We start from the raw sequence: 20,329 nt of genomic DNA, 5'->3' as shown, positions 1-20,329 counted from the left end.
TAGTCTCTCAAACTTACAACATGGTTTGTCAGACTTTAGCTGAAACAGTCAGTGCACATAGAGGTAGTCGCCATACCTACCTGCTTTCACAATACTAGGAGGCAGTTTTTACCAAAAAAAAAAAATCTTACCTGCACTCAACAGAATACTGCCACCAAGGATCAAGACTGACTAGATACATAAAAGTCTGTAAAGACTTGATGAGAAGCATGGAACTAACCACACCCACATAGCCAGCATTCCGTACATAACACATACATATATAGCATCTGCAATGTCTATATGTACAAAATCAACTCTAATTCACATTAAATATATGAGAGAACATGTTGATTTAGTGGACAAAAGTGGGAACCATAAATTAGCATTGGGCTAAAGTAAGCCGTGACTTGATCATTGCCATTATTTTGGGGCCAAACCCATGTGATTCCAAACCTTCCATATGCTAAAGCACTTCAGGCTTTTTATGCCCTCAGATCTCTTAAAAGCCTAAACCATCAAACCAGTCCCTTTCCCAAATGACCAGACAATTAGCCCAGAATAACTGGCAGCAGAAACAGAAGTTGATTGGCAGCCATCAAGAAAATTAACAGATAATTAGTATTTTCTCACCTGCTGTTGTGCGATCGTAGAATGCCATTGCAGTTGAAGGGAAAGTTTTATAGGACGACAATTAGGCCTGCTCTACTATATGGTACGGAATGTTGGGCTGCCAAGAGACATCATATTCAAAAAATGAGTGTAACTGAGATGCGTACGCTTAGATGGATGTGTGAAAATACAATAAAGATAAGATTCGAAATGAGGAGATATGTAAGAAGGTAGGCATTGCATCCATTGAAAATAAGATGAGAGAGAATCGTTTACGGTGGTTTGGACATATTCGGCGAAGGCCTAATGATGCTCCAGTTAGAAGGATGGAGAAATGGGAAAATATATTAGTTAAAAGAGGTCGGGGTAGGACTAAGAAGACTTGGATGGAGATGAAAGGAAAGGATATGAATGCTTTGAGCCTCACAGAGGACATGGCATTGGATAGAAATGATTGGAGGAGAAGGATTCATGTGAAAGACCCAGAATGATTTTCTTTTTTGGTTCATGTCGCCGACCCCAATTGTTTTGGGATGAAGGCGTAGTTGTTGTTGTTGTTGTAGTATTTTCTCAAGTTTTTCTCTTTTTTCATTGGACTGAAATAAACCTTGTCAGACATGGTCATTACCTAAGGAGTCAGAGACGGCAACTAAGCGCCTAGTCACCCTAGGTACAGGTCCAGCGCCTAGTTAAGTGTATCTAGGTGCTGGACCACTGAAGGTACCAATTTCGTCAAATAGGTCAACCCTAGGTAACCCAGTCGACGACTAGACTGTCCCCAACTAGGTGCAGGGAAAGCCTAGCAACTTTTTGTATTAAAAAAAGAGAATAAAAAGGTGGGAGGAAATCTTTCCCTCCTTTTCACCCCTCTGTTTTTTCTTCTTTTCTTCTTTTTTTCCATATTCTTCTTCCCTCCACTTCACTCTTCTTCTCACCCCTTCTTCTTGCTTGCCCTATTCTTCTTTTCCCCTCCGCTCCCTCTTCTTCTTCTTCCTTTTTATCTTCGTCCCTCCACTACCCTCTTCTTCTTCTTCCTCATTTTTAGCAAACAAACAGAGACAGAGATGCAATATGGTGGAGACATCATGTGAATATGTGTACATATGGAAGATCTATGACTCCTTTCAGATAAGCTTCTCGAACATAGTGACAATCCATCTCAATGTGCTTGGTCCGCTCATGAAAAATATGATTTTTGGCAATGTAGATGGAGCTTTAGTTATCGCAACATAGCTTGGTGGGCCCTTCTATGACAATTCTCATATCTTTCATAAGCAGATGGATCCACACAATCTTCGTGGTAGAGGCCATGGCACGATACTCAGTTTCAGTGGAAGACAGAGACACTTTTGGCTGCTTTTTACATCTCCATGAAATTAGTGAATCACCTAAAAACACACAGAAGCCAGTGGTGGAGTGACGATTATTCTGGTCACCTCCCCAGTCAGAGTCAATATATGCAATTAATTTTAAATCAGAGGAGGAGGACAAGAAAACTCCCTTATTTAGAGTACCATTTATGTATCTTACGACCCGTAAGACGGCACTCATGTGAACTGAGGTTGATGCATGCTGAAACTGATTTGCCATATGAACTGCATGTGAGATATCTGGTCTGGTAATACTTCGATCTTACAAGCTGTCTACAGGGAGTAGGATCTGAGAGGAGAACACCATCATCAATCTTCATTTTAGCTCCTACTATAGCAAGAGTTTCACAAACCTTATCATCTGTAACACCTGACCTGTCAATAATCTCAGATGCAAGCTTAGTTTGGGACAAAAAATACCCTCTATGAGAGTAGGCTACTTCAATACCCAAAAAATAAGTTAGAAATCCCAAGTCGAACATTTCAAACTTATCCTTTAAAATTGATTTTATACTTTTAACACCTTTAGAATCACTTCCGGTTATAAGCATATCATCCACATATAGAAGCAAAATAACAATCCATGCATTAGATTTTGTAACAAATAAAACAGTATCAGTAAAGCTAGAAAAAAAATCATTTTCTAACATTACTGAGTTAAACCTATTGGTTCATATTCATAGGGTATGACTAAGTTTTTATTTTGGCTGTCACAGGCTTACCGCAACCCTCCTCCTTTATCCGGGCTTGGGACCGGCAGTGTATAACTAAACAGTTATACACAGGCGGAGTTCAAAAATTTTGACTATTTCTCGATTTGTGCATGTCATCCTTGTGCAGGGGCCTCAAGTAGGTTTAGATGATTCCATTAAGCGTCAATTTTGGGAAGATTTAGATGGAGTAGTACAAGGGATATCTTATGGAGAAAGGCTTTTCATCGGCGGTGACCTTAATGGGCATGTAGGCATTAGTAAGGACGGATTTCAGAGTATCCATGGAGGTTATGGTATAAGAGAAAGAAACGAAAGTGGAGAAAGGATTTTAGATTTTGGTTTGTCCTATGATATGATCTTAGGAAACACTTGGTTTAGGAAGAGGGAGTCTCACCTAGTAACATTTAAAAGTGGGGTTAATACGAGCCAGATAGATTTTTTCCTACTTAGAAAGAGAGATAGGTGTTGCATCGATTGTAAGGTTATACCGGGAGAAAGTGTAGCTACACAACATAGAGTCTTAATTTTAGATCTTAGAATTAGACAATGCCGCAAAAGGGATAGACATATGATAGATCCTAGAATTAAGTGGTGGGCACTGAAAGGAGCTAAACAGAGAATGTTTGTAGAGCAGGTAGTTAAGGAAGTTGATTGGTGTCTCGAAGAGGATTCAGAATCAATGTGGAATAAGATAGCGGGTGGCATGAGAAAGGTGGCTAAGGAGGTATTAGGTGAGTCTAAAGGCAGTGCACCGCTAGGTAAGGATACATCGTGGTGGAACGAGGATGTCAAATTAGCTATTAAGGTTAAAAGAGAGTGTTATAGAAATCTAAGTAAGAGTCGTGATAATGAGAATTTGGAGAAGTATATGATAGCAAAGAAAGAAGCTAAAAAAGTAGTTCGGAACGCGAGAGATAAGGTATATAAGGAGGTTTATGATAAGTTGGATACCAAAGAGGGCGAGAAGGATATTTATAGGCTTGCAAAGATGAGAGATAGGAAATCGAGGGATTTGGGTATGGTTAGATGTATCAAAGATGAAACGCAAAGGGTTTTAGTCAAAGATGAGGAGATTAAGGAGAGATGGAAAGATTATTTTGATAAGCTATTTAATAAAAAGGCATGCTCAGGTTCTTGGAGACTTGTTCATTCCTTTTCATGAGATGAATCGTGACTTCATGCGCAAGATTCAAAAGAAAGAAAATGCAGAGGCTTTGAAGAAAATGAAATCAAGAAGGGCAGTTGGCCCAGATGGTATACCTATCGAGGCTTGGAAATGCTTGGGAGAGAAAGGTTTAGAATGGTTGACAAATCTTTTTAACAAGATTTGGCGGACAAATAAGATGCCTAATGAGTGGAGGAAGAATACTTTGGTGCCTTTATATAAGAATAAGGGTGATATACAAGATTGCACAAACTATCGTGGCATAAAACTCATGAGTCATACTATGAAACTTTGGGAGAGGGTGATTGAGTCTAGGTTGAGGAAGGTTGTCATGATATCGGAGAATCAATTTGGTTTTATGCCTAGAAGATCAACTATGGAAGCTATACATCTTCTTAGATAACTTATTGAGAGATATAGAGAGAGGAACAAAGATTTGCATATGGTTTTTATTGATTTGGAGAAGGCATACGATAGAGTACCTAGGAACGCTCTCAGGTGGACAATGATGTAGAAAGGTGTTTCTCTCAAGTACATTAGTATAATTAAGGATATGTACGAAGGAGTAGTAACCAATGTCCGCACTTGTGGAGGGGTGACAACCAATTTTCCTATAACGGTTGGGTTACATCAAGGATCTGCTTTAAGCCCTTTCCTATTTGCTATAGTGATGGATGAGCTTACGATAACAATTCAAGAAAATGTGTCGTGGTGTAAGTTGTTTGCTGATGATATTGTTTTGATTGATGAGTCTAGAGCTGGGGTTAATGCTAAGTTAGAATTATGGAGACAGACTTTGGAAGCAAGAGGTTTTAAGTTGAGTAGGAGTAAGACAAAATACATGGAATGTCGGTTTAGTAAGCAACGAAGTAGTGATGGGAGTGTAGTGAAGCTTGGTGAGCAAGAAATGCCGGTGGATGATTGTTTCAAATATTTGGGATCTATCATTCAAAAGTATGGAGAAATTGATAGAGATGTAAATCATAGGATAAAGGTTGGGTGGATGAAATGGAAAAGTGCAACTGGAGTGTTGTGCGATCGTAGAATGCCATTGCGGTTGAAGGGAAAGTTTTATAGGACGACTATTAGGCCCGCTCTACTATATGGTACAGAATGTTGGGCTGCCAAGAGACATCATATTCAAAAAATGAGTGTAGCTGAGATGTGTATGCTGAGATGGATGTGTGGAAATACAATAAAAGATAAGATTCAGAACGAGGAGATACGTAAGAAGGTAGGCGTTGCACCCATTGAAAATAAGATGAGAGAGAATCGTTTACGGTGGTTTGGACATATTCGGCGAAGGCCTAATGATGCTCCAGTTAGAAGGATGGAGAAATGGGAAAATATATTAGTTAAAAGAGGTCGGGGTAGGCCTAGGAAGACATGGATGGAGGTGATAGGAAAGGATATGAATGCTTTGAACCTCACCGAGGACATGGCATTGGTTAGAAATGATTGGAGGAGAAGGATTCATGTGGAAGACCCAAAATGATTTTCTTTTTTGGTTCATATCGCCGACCCCAATTGTTTTGGGATGAAGGCGTAGTTGTTGTTGTTGTTGTTTTTTACTGAGTTAAACCTATCATACCAAGCCTTAGGGGCTTGTTTTAAGCCATAAAGAGATTTACTAAGACGAAGTATTTTCCCTTTGGGAGTCTTCATTCTAGGTGGAGCATCCATATATACCTCTTCATTTAAGTCACCATTCAGGAAAGCATTCTTGACATCCATTTGATAGATGTTTCATTTGTTGATTAATGCAACAGTGATGAGACATCTAACAGTGACCATTCGGGCGACAGGTGCAAAAATTTCTTCATAGTCAATCTCATGTTCTTGACTATACCCTTTAGCTACTAAGCAAACTTTGTATCTCTCCAGAGATCCATCGCTCTTAGTCTTAACCTTAAATGCCCAACGACAACCTACAGTTTTATTTTCAATAGGTAGGGTTTGAAATTCTCATGTCTCAGCTTTCCTAAGAGCAGTGAGTTCATTTTGCATAGCTTCTTACCATTCTATACATTTTTTAGCTTCCTCAAAATTTCTTGGTTCAAAGTAAGAATGAATAGCACTAAGGCAAGCCCTATATCTGGGTGAAAACGAATCAAATGAGACAAATCGAGTTGGAGGTCTCCTATTTCTTTCAGATCTTCTGTGGTTTGGGTCGGGAACAGACTCACTGTATTGATCAATAGCACTTCTAAAAGTATCTTGATGTCTACGAGAATAGGTTATTAGATCACTTAAGTTCTACCTTCTTGAATATTGGGTGAGTTAAATTCACCAACATCAACACCATTTTCACCATCATGGTTTGATGATACATCATCATCACTAGACATATCATCATTACTAGACAAAAGGTCAAATAAGAAAGACTAATCAACATTTTCTTGTTGGGAAACATTTCTTTCAAAACCGCTCTCATTTTCTAAGAATGTCACATTTCTTGAGACATATAACTTATCATTTCTACGGTCATAACATCGAAACCATTTTTGGGTTTCGGAATATTCAAGAAAGACACAAGGAATAGCTTTGGGAGAGAGTTTGTCATTCTTATCTGTAAGTATAAAACACTTACAACCAAAGACCCGTAACCTATTATAATCAGGTTTTGTTTTATGTAATACTTCAAAAGGAGATATCTTTCCCAAATTCCTAGATGGTAAACGATTTATAAGATACAATGAAGCAAGAGTTGCTTTGGCTCAAAAGTTTTTAGGAATATTTTGGGATATAAGAAGAGTCCTAGTGGTCTCAATGATGTGCCTATGCTTCCTTTCGGCCAACCCATTCTATTGAGGAGTTTTAGGACAAGACCTTTGGTGAACAATACCATTATCCTCAAGATATCCCTTGAATTGATTGGAGAGATATTCTCTTCCAAAATCACTTCTAAATATCTTTACGTTACTGTTGAATTGATTCCTGATCATTATATGAAAAGTTTTAAAGCACAAAAATATTTTATGTTTATATTTGAGAAAATAAATCCACGAATATCTAGAAAAGTCATCCACAAAAATTATATAATAAGAAAAAACCCTTTTTGAAACAACTGGTGCAGGTCCCCAGACATCTAAATGAACAATTTCGAAAGGTTTAGAAGAGAACATAGTTCTTTGTTCAAAAAGCAAACTTCGTATTTTTTCGAGAATACAATCACTACAAGAGAATGGGCTTTTACAGAGGTCTTTTGCAAAATGTAAGTAAGATAAGTTGGTGATATCAGGATGACCAAGTCTTTTGTGCCACACATTTATATCTTTGTGTCGGGCAACATTACAAAAAAATTTGGAACTTGAAGAGAGTTCATATAGTATAAGTCTCCCTTCCTAAAGCCTTCCACAATCAATTTCCCGGACCGGTGATCCTGTATAAAACATTTATCAAAGGAGAATTTAATATCGCAACCATGGTCCGAGAGTTGAGAATCAGAGAGAAGGTTTAAGTTTAGCTTAGGTATAAATCTAATTTTTTGAATAGAAGAATCTTGAGTTTCAAAATTACCTATTCATTTAATCTCAAGCGAAGTTCCATCCGCAGTGGAAACAAAGGATGGGGAAATAGTTTTTGAATAATCGGAAAGAGAATATATGTTTGGGGACATACGAAAAGATGCACCGGAGTCCAAAAGCCAAGAAACTTTACCTGGAGAGGAAGAGGTAGACACGGCGGCACCGGATGTAGCTCCTTTGAGGAGAGGTTGAAGAGCTTCAACTATTTGACTTAGTGAAAGAGATCCACTTGAAGATGCCTCCTCCCTTTGTGGTATACCAGTGGTGGCCATGGCCAGAAGCTTCTTCCACTTGGGGCATATGGGTTTGATATGCCCGGGTTCTTTACAAAAATGGCAAAAAACTTTGCTATAGTCCATCTTTCCTCCTTGCCCACTATTTCCTCCTTGATTTTGTGGTTTAAAGTGAGGAGAACGATAGGCTTTTACATTGTTTTCGGGTCTTGATACGGCATTGACCCCATCATTTTCTTCATAATTGGAAGGAACGGCAAGAACATTTGTTCCTTGTTTACTTATACCCATGCGGGTCTCTTCACCACTTAATTTGATGAGAACATCCTCAAGAGAGGGAGGTGTAAAAGAAGATAAAAGAGATGACCTTATTTGCTCAAATTCGGGCCTTAGCCCATTCAAAAAATTGAAGAACCGATCTTCTTCAAGTTGCTTGTGACGGAGTTCAATTGCTTCTTCACTCCATTTAGGTTCAAGCATAGCAAGCTCATCCCAAATGGACGAAAGATCGGCGAAATATTCTCTAATAGTCATGTCGCCTTGTTGAAGAGTAAGAGCCTTCTTTTGAAGGTAGTATTTATGAGATAGATCTCTTGAGGTATACATTTTTTCAAGGTAATGCCATGCCTCCGAACCTTTCTTGAACTTGATAATATTGGCATTAATCTTGGTTTCAACCGACGAAAAAATCCAAGAAAGAATCTTAAAATTCTTTATTTCCCATTCGTCATGTTTCTTGGAGTAATCCTCAAGCGCTTTGGTTCTTTTCTCTCCTTCAAGAATCTTGATTTCTCCATCTTTTACAATAGTAATTTTTGGTTCGGGTTCCGGAATTGTGCCTTGCACATAACCCCACAAACTCTTTCCTTTTATGTGAGCCTCCATGTTCCCTGCCCAAACATGATAGTTGGAGTCATTTAGTTTGAAGCCGAGAGCAAAGGAGGAGTCTTTTTTCGCTCATTAGAGAGTAAAGATAGATGGTGAAATACGTACCAAAAGGATATTTTCCAAATCTTACTTGTGCAAGGTTCTTCTAAAATATTGGAGAAACAAGACCCACTACTTCAATCTTCAAATCACTGAAAGCACGCTTTTCGAGACACTCGAAAAGCTACGAATCCCGCAATCCTCTATCACCAACTTGGCTCTGATACCATGTGAAAATCTCTTACAAAAAAAACTTTGAGTAACAACACAAACAAGAAAAACAACGAGTGCGCAAAGGCACAAAGGAGAACACTCACAAGTGCACAAAGGCACGGATACACATGCACAAAGGCATGAAAAATATGAACTTCAATAAATGAGATCCCAAGAGGGGCTTTACAAAAGCATAAGAAAAAATAAGGGGCAGCACCCCCTATATATACAAGTTGGAGAAAGGGGGGGCTCCAATATATACGTTGGAGGGGGCTCCCACGTCTATGTTGTGCCCCACCCCCCACCCCCCCATGATACACATTGAATAAAAGGAAAGGAAAAAACAAAAAGAAAAAGAAAATAAAAATTACAATCATATTCTCAAATGAGAATATGCGTAAAAGGGGAAAATGACAGAATTACCCTTATCGAGTCTAGGATAAAGATACACCATCTTTTAACAGGATGAGCCCCACTGATGTAATTTATTGTTGACCAACTGTTAAATTTTTTTTAGCAGAGATGATGTTTATATATTGACTGGCCAATCCATGTACATGAATCTGAACATGTACGTAGATCAGACCAGCTATTGAATTGTTGATTCAGCTCTGGCCGACCCATATACATGAATCTGATCATGTACATGGATTAGACCAACGACTGTTAATACATGTCTAGTTGATCCATGTACGAATCAGCCCAGTTGATTTTGTTAACACTTAAGAGATGTCTGACCAACCCATATCCATGAATTTGATCATGCACATGAATCAGACCAGCTGTTAATATGTGTATTTATGTCTGGCTAACCCATGTGCATGAATCTGATCATGTACAACTGTTGAGATGTATACACATGTCTGGCGACCCATGTACACGAATCGGACCAGAAGTGATTTTTTTTCTGTTGGGTTGATATATGTACATAAATCATCTGACCAATGGTTGGCAATTTCTGCATGATCGATACATGTACATAAATCTGGCAAGCCATTGATTATGATGGTGTTGGTTGATCCATGCACATGAATCTGATCTGTGGATTGCATATTTCTTAATATGGTCGATACATGTACATGATTTTGATCATGTACATGAATCGGACCAGCTGTGGATAGTTGTCTGATGGTTGATACATGTACATGAACCTGAGCAGCACATTGATATTTTTTGTTTTTCCGATTTGTGCACATGATTTGAGCATGCACATAAATCTGATCGGCACTTGAAAAATTTCTGCATAGCTGATTTATGTACATAAAGATGATCATGTACACGAATCTGATCCTAAACCGATCAGTTTGCAATTGTACATATCATACACATGAATCTGAATATGATTAGATGTTTGCTATGATTGTGATCATATGCATGTTCTATTGATTGTATGCATAAATTGATCATGAATGGTATGGTCTGCAAGCTTTCTATTTGCATGTGTATAGGTTGGCTAAATGCGCATTCTTTTTGTATTTTGAATGTGCATTGTGAACATGTTTGAAAACTGTGTGTGTGCACATGTTCACTGAAATTTTGAAATTGACATAAATCACTCGTTGAGCTATGTTAGTAGTTATGTGTGAACCACTGCGGGCCTATATAGGACAGGAGCATGTGTTGCTCCAATATTGTTGAATTGTTTATGCATTGCAAAATAATTTTTGAAAATTATTGGTTTTCCAAATTTAATTACACTGTTAAATTGTGAGTCAAGGCTCGAAATTGTTTTTGCATATGGATTTGCAAAACGGTTCTTGCGTAAAGAACTTGAAATTGATTTGAAATGGTAAAATAGACCAAACAATATAATTAATTTCTTCCTTGATGTCTCTTCCACATTGTGTGAATCTTGGATGGAGGTCATAGAAAACCATGAGGATACTAAAACTCTGTATGCAATTGTGTCCCCAGAACCCGATGAGTGGTTCACTTCTCGACCACGGTTTTAAGGAGCTTTCAGCCACTTTTGTAATATCGTGTGTTTTTCTATCATTTTAAATTTTGAGGTTTCTGAAAATTTGACTAAGTACTTTCAAAGTCGATAGAAATCTTCGATTTTAGGTGGTGTCAACCGAGTCTGGGCGTAACCCATGACCCATTCACAAGACTTGAACAAGCTAATTAAGATTTAGTAAAACTTTTTATTTTTAACCTTTAAAATCCAGTGAAATTCAAGCGAAATTCAGGTTAAATTCAAGCAAAATTTGGAGGCGAAATTTAAGTAATATACCATTAGATACGTCTCGAAATTTTGAAACCATTGATATTTTGTTTTTCTGAATTTGGGCTACGGTTGGCCCAAAAATCGCATTTTTCAAAAATGACCTGCCTCAATGTGACTGATTCTAGATTTGATTGGATCTGATTCGATCCGTTTGATCCAAGTTAATGTGGATCTAAACCCAATCCAAGACCCATATTAATTAGGATTTTGTCCAGTTTAAGATCTATATGGATATTGGATATGGATTTGGATCTTAGATCCGGATCTAGATACAAACTTCGAGTCCATCTAATTTAATGTTTTAAATTCAATATAAAGGTTTAATTGAGTGAATTTCCAAGTTAAAAAGACTCCTAAAGGGGTGAGATACCCTCTGAAAATTTCTAAAAATTTATTATTTAATTAATTAATTTTGAAATTTTATTTTTTGTGCAGGAGAATTCTACATTTGTGCAACTCTACCTAATATGTAGGGATTCTAAAAGAGCCCAAATGGGGTTAAAGTAAAACAGTAAAACAAAATAAAATACCAAATGAAAAAAAAATAGTTAAAAAGGAAAGAGGAGGTTAGAGATAGAATTCTACGTTAGAAGAACTTTATCTCATAGCCAAATGGGAAACTAGAGAAGGGACGTCACCCTTTCTCTAGAAGACCAAAAAAATATATATATAAGGGGCTAACTCGCCCCCTCTCTCTAGAATTCATTTTCTAGAGAGAGAGAGAGGGAAGAAGGGGAAAAAAAAGAGAAGAGAGGAAAAGGAAAGGAAAAAAGAAGGAAAGGAGGATCCCTTTCCATTCTGATCGTCCGACGAATACTTTTCTGGTATTTTTCCATCTCCGATCGAAGGTATGGGTTTCTCTTCTGATTCAAATGGGAAGAGACACTTTAAATCATATTTATGTGATGGTTCATATACAGATTCTTTGATTAGGTTTAATAGGCCTTAAATCTAAATCTGTATTAGTTATGAATGTAAATTAAACAAGATTTCTTTTCTAGATTGGGTTTATCATGTTTTAACTTAATCTGTTTTTTTCTGATTGTAGATCAGTTTATTTTACAATTGCATTTTTGGTTTGACGTTCAGTTATTTGAATCTGCGTTTTTCTAGGTTGGATGTTCAGTTTAATAGAGTTCAGTATGTATGCTTGGTTTTGGAAATCATAAATCTCGGAGTTTAAAAATATGTATGTATTCTAATGCTTAGATGGATGTGTGGAAATACAATAAAAGATAAGATTCGGAACGAGGAGATACGTAAGAAGGTAGGTGTTGCACCCATTGAAAATAAGATGCGAGAGAATCGTTTACGGTGGTTTGGACATATTCGGCGAAGGCCTAATGATGCTCCAATTAGAAGGTTGGAGAAATGGGAAAATATATTAGTTAAAAGAGGTCGGGCTAGGCCTAGGAAGACTTGGATGGAGATGATAGGAAAGGATATGAATGCTTTGAACCTCACCGAGGACATGGCATTGGATAGAAATGATTGGAGGAAAAGGATTCATGTGGAAGACCCAAAATGAATTTCTTTTTTGGTTCATATCGCTGACCCCAATTGTTTTGGGATGAAGGCGTAGTTGTTGTTGTTGTTTGTTGTATTCTAATGTTTATTGTTAAGTGCATGTACAAATTTGATATAGCCTGATGATTCAGATCTTAGATTTTATGTGTTCATGCACTGAGTTTTCGTGTTAAGTGTATGTACAGATGTGACTAAGCAGGTTTTAATAATCGCATAATGAACATGATAACTTGCTTGGATTGATAAGCATGTTCAGATTTAAATGCATATGCAGTTTTTTATTTTTATCATGTATCGTTTCTATTAAGGAAGCATCTTCAGATTTAGATGCATAGCAATTTTTTATTTTTATCATGCATTGTTTCTATTAAGGAAAGCATGTTCAGAGTTTCGATTTGTTCGTGCATCGATTCTTTTATGGATGGTGTATGTGCAGTTTGGATTGATTATACATCGATTTTGCTAGTGGTTCAAGTACCGAGTTCTGATCCAATACGCCCTGCCGGTTGAGGGTCCGCGTTTGGTTTTCTTGGACTGAACTTCAAATCAGTTTTGAGGGTTCATGTCCAACACAACCTAAGAATCGGATTGGACTGATTTTCTTGCGGGTATGAATTGAACTCCAGGATCTGTCCAAAACCCAGACTCACGTTGGATTCGGACTGACCCATAACAGAAATCAGGATGTCTTATTTTTGGTAGGTTTGGAAATATATATATATAAAGAACTGTTTCCACCTTGTGTTTTGGAGATTCTTCACTATGGTTAATATTAAAAATCTCAGTTTTTCTTGACCGTTAAATCTGGTTTTAGAGTTAATAAAAATCTGAGTTTTTATTTGATTGCTAAATCTGGCTTTAGGAAAAAAGGATTTTTTTTTAGTTCTACTTAACTGGTCAAATTTGATTTTTGGTTGATAGATAAAATCCGATTTTTCACCATTATGAAGCTGATTTCTTGGTTTGCCTTAAAACTGAATGTTTGATTTTAGGTTTATATTGAACAGGCTTCAAATCGGTAATTTGAAAGTGGGTTTCAATCTGGACATAATTAATTAAATATGAGTTTGATTAAGTGAGTTTAAGCTTAATTTGAAAGTAGGTTTAAATCTGGACAGAATTTATTAAATCTGAGTTTGATTAAGTGAGATTAAGCTTAATTTGAAAGTAGGTTTAAATCTGGATAGAATTAATTAAATCTGAGTTGATCAAGTGAGTTAAGCTTAGTTTAAACATGTGTCTAAACCTAGAATTTGTGTTACTTAATTCTGGATTTTTTTTAAATGATTTGTCATCCGAAATGTTAAAGCTAGATTCTTGTTTTGGAACCTTGTTTATAAATCTGATTTGATTTTAGTAAACTGTTCAATCTGACTGCTTTTACTATGTTAAGGATAGGATTCTTTTGGTTATGTATGAACTTGGGTTTATCCAGAAAGATAGCTTTGAGATTTATCTCATGTTGTCTTATGCAAATATATACATATATATATATATATATATATATATATATATATATATATATATATATATATTCGTGTATTTTGCTCATGTGAATGGTAATAGTGCATAGTGGCTATGTATGCCCATGCATTTGAATATTATGTTGGCATAGTTGTGCGTATCACGAGCACGAAATTTCTAAAGTTATTTTGAGGTTGCATTAACATGAACATGTGCATGTTTGGGATGAATCATGAAAGAAAAATGCATGTTGCAAACAATTGTTTATATACATATGCAATCGGGGTTATATGTACATTCTTGAATGTGTGAGAATGAATGTGCATTGTGAACATGTTTCAATAGTTGTGTGTGTGCATGTTCAGTCAGAATTTTGCTTAAGATGCATCGATGGTCGGATGTGAACCACTATAGACCATGTGGGTCAGGAGCATGTGTGGCTCTAAGATTAGCATTGCAAAAATTCACTTTTGAAATTATTGACTTTCTAAATTAATTGCACTGTTAAATTTGTAACGGGCAAAGTTTCGTATTGTGTTTTGCATGTTGATTTGCGAAACGATTCTCATGTAGAGAATTTGACTTTTGTTAAAAAAGATAAAAGAGACATACAGTGTAATTAATGTTTTTCTTCCTAGATGTCTCTTTCACAGTGTGCAAACCCTTGATGGCGGTTTTGGAAAAACCGAGAAGATACTAAAACTCCGTGTGTGATTGTGCCCATCAACCCGATACGATGGTTCGCCTTCCGGCCACGATTTTCATGAGTTTTCAGCCACTTTGTCTAGGGGCGGTGTTGTAAACACATATGTTGTTATTGGTATACCAAGAAAATGGTATCAGTGGATGTTGATTTCTCTAGTGTCTTGACATTATATGTTGATTTTTAATGTTCCGATGGATGGTGTTGATTTCTGATATCGATCGAAGCACAAGTGTGAAACCCAGTACTAGAATATAAATTGTGTGTTAAGCTACAACTGATAACCTATCTTGGACTTCGAGAATTTGTGGTGTCCGTTTTGAGTATTTGAGGGTTTTAATGAAAAGTGTAACTAAACTTGTGTGCATTTAATAGGGACATACATGCAAAAAAAAAACTTTGATAATAACTTAATAAGTTATTCATACATGTACATTGGAATTATGCATATTTATTGTTCTGCATTAGTTTATGCATTCTTACTTGTTCTGTTTCATGTGATATATTGTTATTATCTGATAATTGCTTTTAAAATACGTGAATGGCGATTGAATTATGAGATTGTTGTAGTTATATTCCTCTGAAAACTTGCATGAATTTGATTTATATTTTTTCTTGCCTATTTGGATTTTTAAAGGGATTTGTACAAAGAATCTTTGATTCTTACCTAGTACACCCTATGTTTTTCACAGGATCTGGAGCTCATTCTTACCTAGTACACCCTTATTTTTGGACAGTGTAGCTCTATAATTTTATACTTTAATTTAATTTTATTCTTAGATTTTGAATATTGATTAATAAAGTTAGTTATTTTTTATTGGTTGGTTCAATGTAGAGATCCATTGTGGTTTGAAATTTTGTTAAGTCTGTTAGGCCCCGAATCTTAGGGTTTTGATTTCCGCAATTGTAAAAAAAAATTTACTTTTCAACGAGAATAAGTTGGGGTCATTACAACTTTACCTGGGGGTGGTGTTGCTGACTCAGTTGTAGTTACTGGTATATCAAGAAAGTGGCATCAATGGTTGAGGATTTTGATTGATGTTCCAGCATTAGGTGAGGATTTCTAATGTTCTGATGGAATGTGAGGATTCCTCATATCGATCAAGGAACAAGTGTGGAACCCAGTAATTAAAATACAAATTGTGTGTTAAGCTATGATTGGGAACTTAACTTGAACTTCGAAAATTGTACTCATTTTGAGTATATGCGGGTTTAAGAAAAAATGAAAATTAAACTTGTGTGCATTTAATAGGGACATGCATGCATAAGCAACTTTGATAAATAACTTAATAAGTTATTCATATATATGCATTGAATCATGCATATTTTACAATTCAGCATTAGTTCATGCATCTTTGCATATCTGATTTTGCATGATAATTGGTTGAATGCTTGAATGGTAAGATCATTGTTATAAAAAACGCACCTTGAGGCGCAAAAGGCATGGCTCGCCTTGAGGCGCGGACCTCTGTGCCTCAAGGCGCAGGCCTAAGGCGCAAAAAAAATTTATAACAAGATTTCTGAGACATAATCAACAAGATTTTTGTACGTTAATCTCATATTTTTCAATTATGTAATCAGTTTCTCAATATATTACTATATTTTAACTTTTGTTGGTTGATCTCATATATTTTCCAATTATGTAATCAGTTTTAGTTACTTTTATATGTTAATCTCATATTTTTTAGAATAATCTCATATATTTTAACTTTTGTAAGTTAATCTCATATATTTTCCAGTTATTTTAGTTATGTAATCAGTTTCTTAGTATATTTTAACTTTTGTTGGTTAATCTCATAGATTTTCCAGTTATGTAATCAGTTTTTAGTTACTTTTATATGTTAATCTCATATTTTTTAGAACAATCTCATATATTTTAACTTTTATAGGTTAATCTCATATATTTTCCAGTTATTTCAGTTATGTAATCAGTTTCTTAGTATATTTTAACTTTTGTTGGTTAATCTCATATATTTTCCAGTTATGTAATCAGTTTTTTAGTTACTTTTATATGTTAATCTCATATTTTTTAACTTTTGTTGGTTAATCTCATATATTTTTCAGTTATATAATATGCTTCTTAGTATATTTTATCGTTTGTTGGTTAATCTCATATATTTTCCAGTTATGTAATCATTTTTTTAGTTACTTTTATATGTTAATCTCATATTTTTTAGAATAATCTCATATATTTTAACTTTTGTAGGTTAATCTCATATATTTTTTAGTTATTTCAGTTATATAATCAGTTTCTTAGTATATTTTATCTTTTTTGGTTAATCTCATATATTTTCCAGTTATGTAATCAGTTTTTAGTTACTTTTATATGTTAATCTCATATTTTTTAGTACTTATTTGAGATTTTTTATTTCTTATTGGTTGTTATTTCATCAATAAAGCATTTCTTTTTTTATTTGTATTTTTAGATATTTTTTTATAAATTTTTTAACGTTTTCAAAAAAAAATTGAGGCTTACACTTTACGCTTCGCCTCAGTTTTTGGTGGAGCACCTCGCTACGCCTCAATGCTTTTCATAACACTTTGTAAGATAATTGTGGTAAGTTATTGTTTGTGATATTCCTCTAAAATTTATGCAAGAGTTAATTTATGTTATTTCCTTTACTGTTGAATTTTTAGAAGAATTCGTACGAGGACTTTGGTTTTTACTCATTTTCATAAAATTGTTTTACAGGCATAGATGCTCGGTGATTGTCTAGGACTAGCTAGCTGGAGAATATGAGAGACTTGTGACTGGTGTTTGGGTTTTGACCAGAGCACATGAATTGATATAGTCGATTTTATGTTTTTGAATATTTTGACTTATTGATTAAATTAATGAAGTTTGATTTATTACTAAGAGTTGATTCAATGCATAAAATGGTTTGTGGTCTGGTTATATTAAATTTTTGATGTACCCCATGTCCTTGGGAGGTTTTATGCAAATGCTTTAAAAAAAATCCACTACTTTTCGAAGGTCAGTTCAGGTTGTTACAGTCTTACACTATATATATATATATACATATACTATTGAAATATACCATGTTGCTTTGAATGCATGTTTCTATAAAAGCCTGATTTTTTGTTAATATGACATTTTAATGACTTGGATGTAAACTTAATATCATTAAGACTTTAATTGTGCTTAGAGAGTTGTCTTTTATTTACATTGACAGTTGTGTGGTTTGTTTATTCAATTCTTAATTCTTTTTAGTAGGTTATGTAATATAACGGTTTTATAGTGTTCAACGACATGTTATTTTTTATCTCTTGCTTATTGTTGATTGATTTTATATTGCATACATGTTTGTTATTAATTTCAGCAGTTCATTTGCATACTTTGGGTTGTTTTTCTTAATTGGGATACTGCCTAGTCCTAGACTAATCTTTTTAGGGGCTCACCATCGCACCGCCTACCGCTTTTGACTACTTAGGTCATTACCTTTATCCTATCACCATTAAACCATATGATTCGATCCTTTCCTCTATTTAAAACATCTAATTGATACGTCCCATGCCCTCAAAACCCTAAAAGCCCCAGACCATCACTTTCCCTTCTACTATATCATCATTTTTTTTATGCAAAAGGTATTAAACGACCCATTTTTCTTGCTTGGTTAATTTTTTTCTTAATCAAAACATTTTTTTGCCATTGTCTCACTTGTATTCTCTCTTTTTTCTTTGCAACTTAACATTTTTGTATGGTCTCCTATTTTTCTCAAAATTTTAAAAGATTAACTTATGAAATGATTCATTTGAGTGCACAATTTGATAAATTAAATCACTGTCTCAATAAAGCTAAGAAAGAGCACTTGATTGGCATCTTAACACTTTTGACTATGAAACAGCCGAGTCCTGCCAATATCTGTGAGCATAAGAAGGATTTCTCGAAGCACAAAAGAATTTTCATACCATCCCAGCATACAGCTACTTTCAGTCAAACGATGCTTTATAACAAACTTCCATAACCTGACCACAAATCCACAGCCACCTAACAGCAGAAAATTTCTTCAGCACTTGTGAATAAATTGTTCATAAGGAATTGGCAGCCTGAGAATTCTGTGATTTTTATTCTAATTAATTTGGCTACATAGTAATTTCCAGCAGGTTAGAATTTACAAAGTACCAATAGAAGAAGTATGTCTGCTTTACAAGTTCGTGTGTCCTACTTAACAAAATGAGCACTCCATGGACTTTAGGCGTTCTTCTCAAACTCACACTTCTAGCTATCACTTATCCAACAGCGCAGAAAGCTAAGGAAATGATCCACCTGATGCAAATTCAACCATAGCAACTTTAGGTGCTACAAATAAATCATGCCCCTTCCAAGAAACCTGTACTGTAACACTTTATTTTCCCCAATTATAAGCTATGTCACATGGGTGCGGGTGCGGGTGCGGGTGCGGGTGCGGGGGTGCGGCACTTTAAAAAAACTTGGGTGCGGGGGTGCGGCAGGGCAAAAATGTAAAAAATTATATATATATATATATATATATATATATATATATATATATATATATATATATATATATATTGAAGTTTTAACGGTTAACATTGTCATAATTAAACAGTTAACATTGTCATAATATCATTCATGTAATATATCAACCTAAATATCAATCAAATAAGTAAAGCAATTACATAAATCAACCTAAATATCAATCAAATAAGTAAAGCAAAAAAGAACTAAATTACATACCAAAAGTATATCCTATAATGTATATGACGATAAAGTAATGGATCTTAATAATTTTCTTCTTCATCATCAAATGCATCATTAAAAGGAATACTGGGCTCAAATAAATCCATGTTTGTCATGTTTAAATCATGCTTTCCCTCGAAGTCACACTCTTCTGAGTTTACATCCCAAAATTTGGATGTTCCTTGTCTGCGTTACAAACCCAATTTGAAAATGTTAAATACAATACAAGTATATTTAAATGAAAAACTAAGAAATAATCAAATAACTAATAGAGAAAATTAGTACCTTTATTCATCATTGGTTCGCGAAAGTAGTCGAAGATTTGAATGAACATATACTAAATCCTCTGCACGCTAACTGGTGAGTTTGTTTCTCTTCATGTTGTGGATTTGAAAATATGTGCTCCAATTTCTTTCACAACAAGATGAACTAGCAGGCTGTGATAGCAATCTTAATCAGTGTTTTAAAACTCGACGAGTCAACTCGTTGACTCGGCTGACTCGGCTCGGCTCGGCCCTCCAGCGAGTCAACCCGACAAGGCAAACTCGGTTTGCCAAAACTCGGGCCTGACTCGGGCGAGTTCTAGGATGTTTGAAATTTGATTTTTTTGGGTATTTCAGAATAAAAAAAAATTGTTTCTTGCATCAATAGGGAATAATTAATTGGCTTGTATAATTTGATCGGTTGTCTTGAGAATTTCTTCTTTGATTTTGTTATGGATTTTCTCACATAGTATGTAACCCATACTTTCTCTCAAATATCTTTCTATTTTTCAAATTACTGAAATGGCTATAATGTTAATTTATTTTTTATGACTGAATAGGATCATGACTTTAAAAAGAACTTGTCTTTAGCTATGTGTAGTTGGAAGTGTACACTACATGAGCAAGTTTCATGTGCTTGTTGTGACTGTGATTCTTGAGCCTATAGTATGGCTGAATTTCTCTTACAAAGCACATTGGATATCCTT

The 20,329-nt window shown here is 35.2% G+C and overlaps 1 protein-coding gene across 4 annotated transcripts in view; it reads right to left on the bottom strand.

The window, feature by feature from the left end:
- Window positions 1-20,329, bottom strand: part of LOC149828280 (E3 ubiquitin-protein ligase PRT6-like) — a 151,680-nt gene that overhangs the window by 72,734 nt on the left and 58,617 nt on the right. The window lies entirely within an intron of this gene.

The sequence above is a fragment of the Nuphar pumila genome, chromosome 9, assembly GCF_984573655.1.
Source record: "Nuphar pumila chromosome 9, dmNupPumi1.hap1.1, whole genome shotgun sequence".
Taxonomy (NCBI): domain Eukaryota; kingdom Viridiplantae; phylum Streptophyta; class Magnoliopsida; order Nymphaeales; family Nymphaeaceae; genus Nuphar; species Nuphar pumila.
This window is presented reverse-complemented; position numbering and strand designations above follow the sequence as displayed.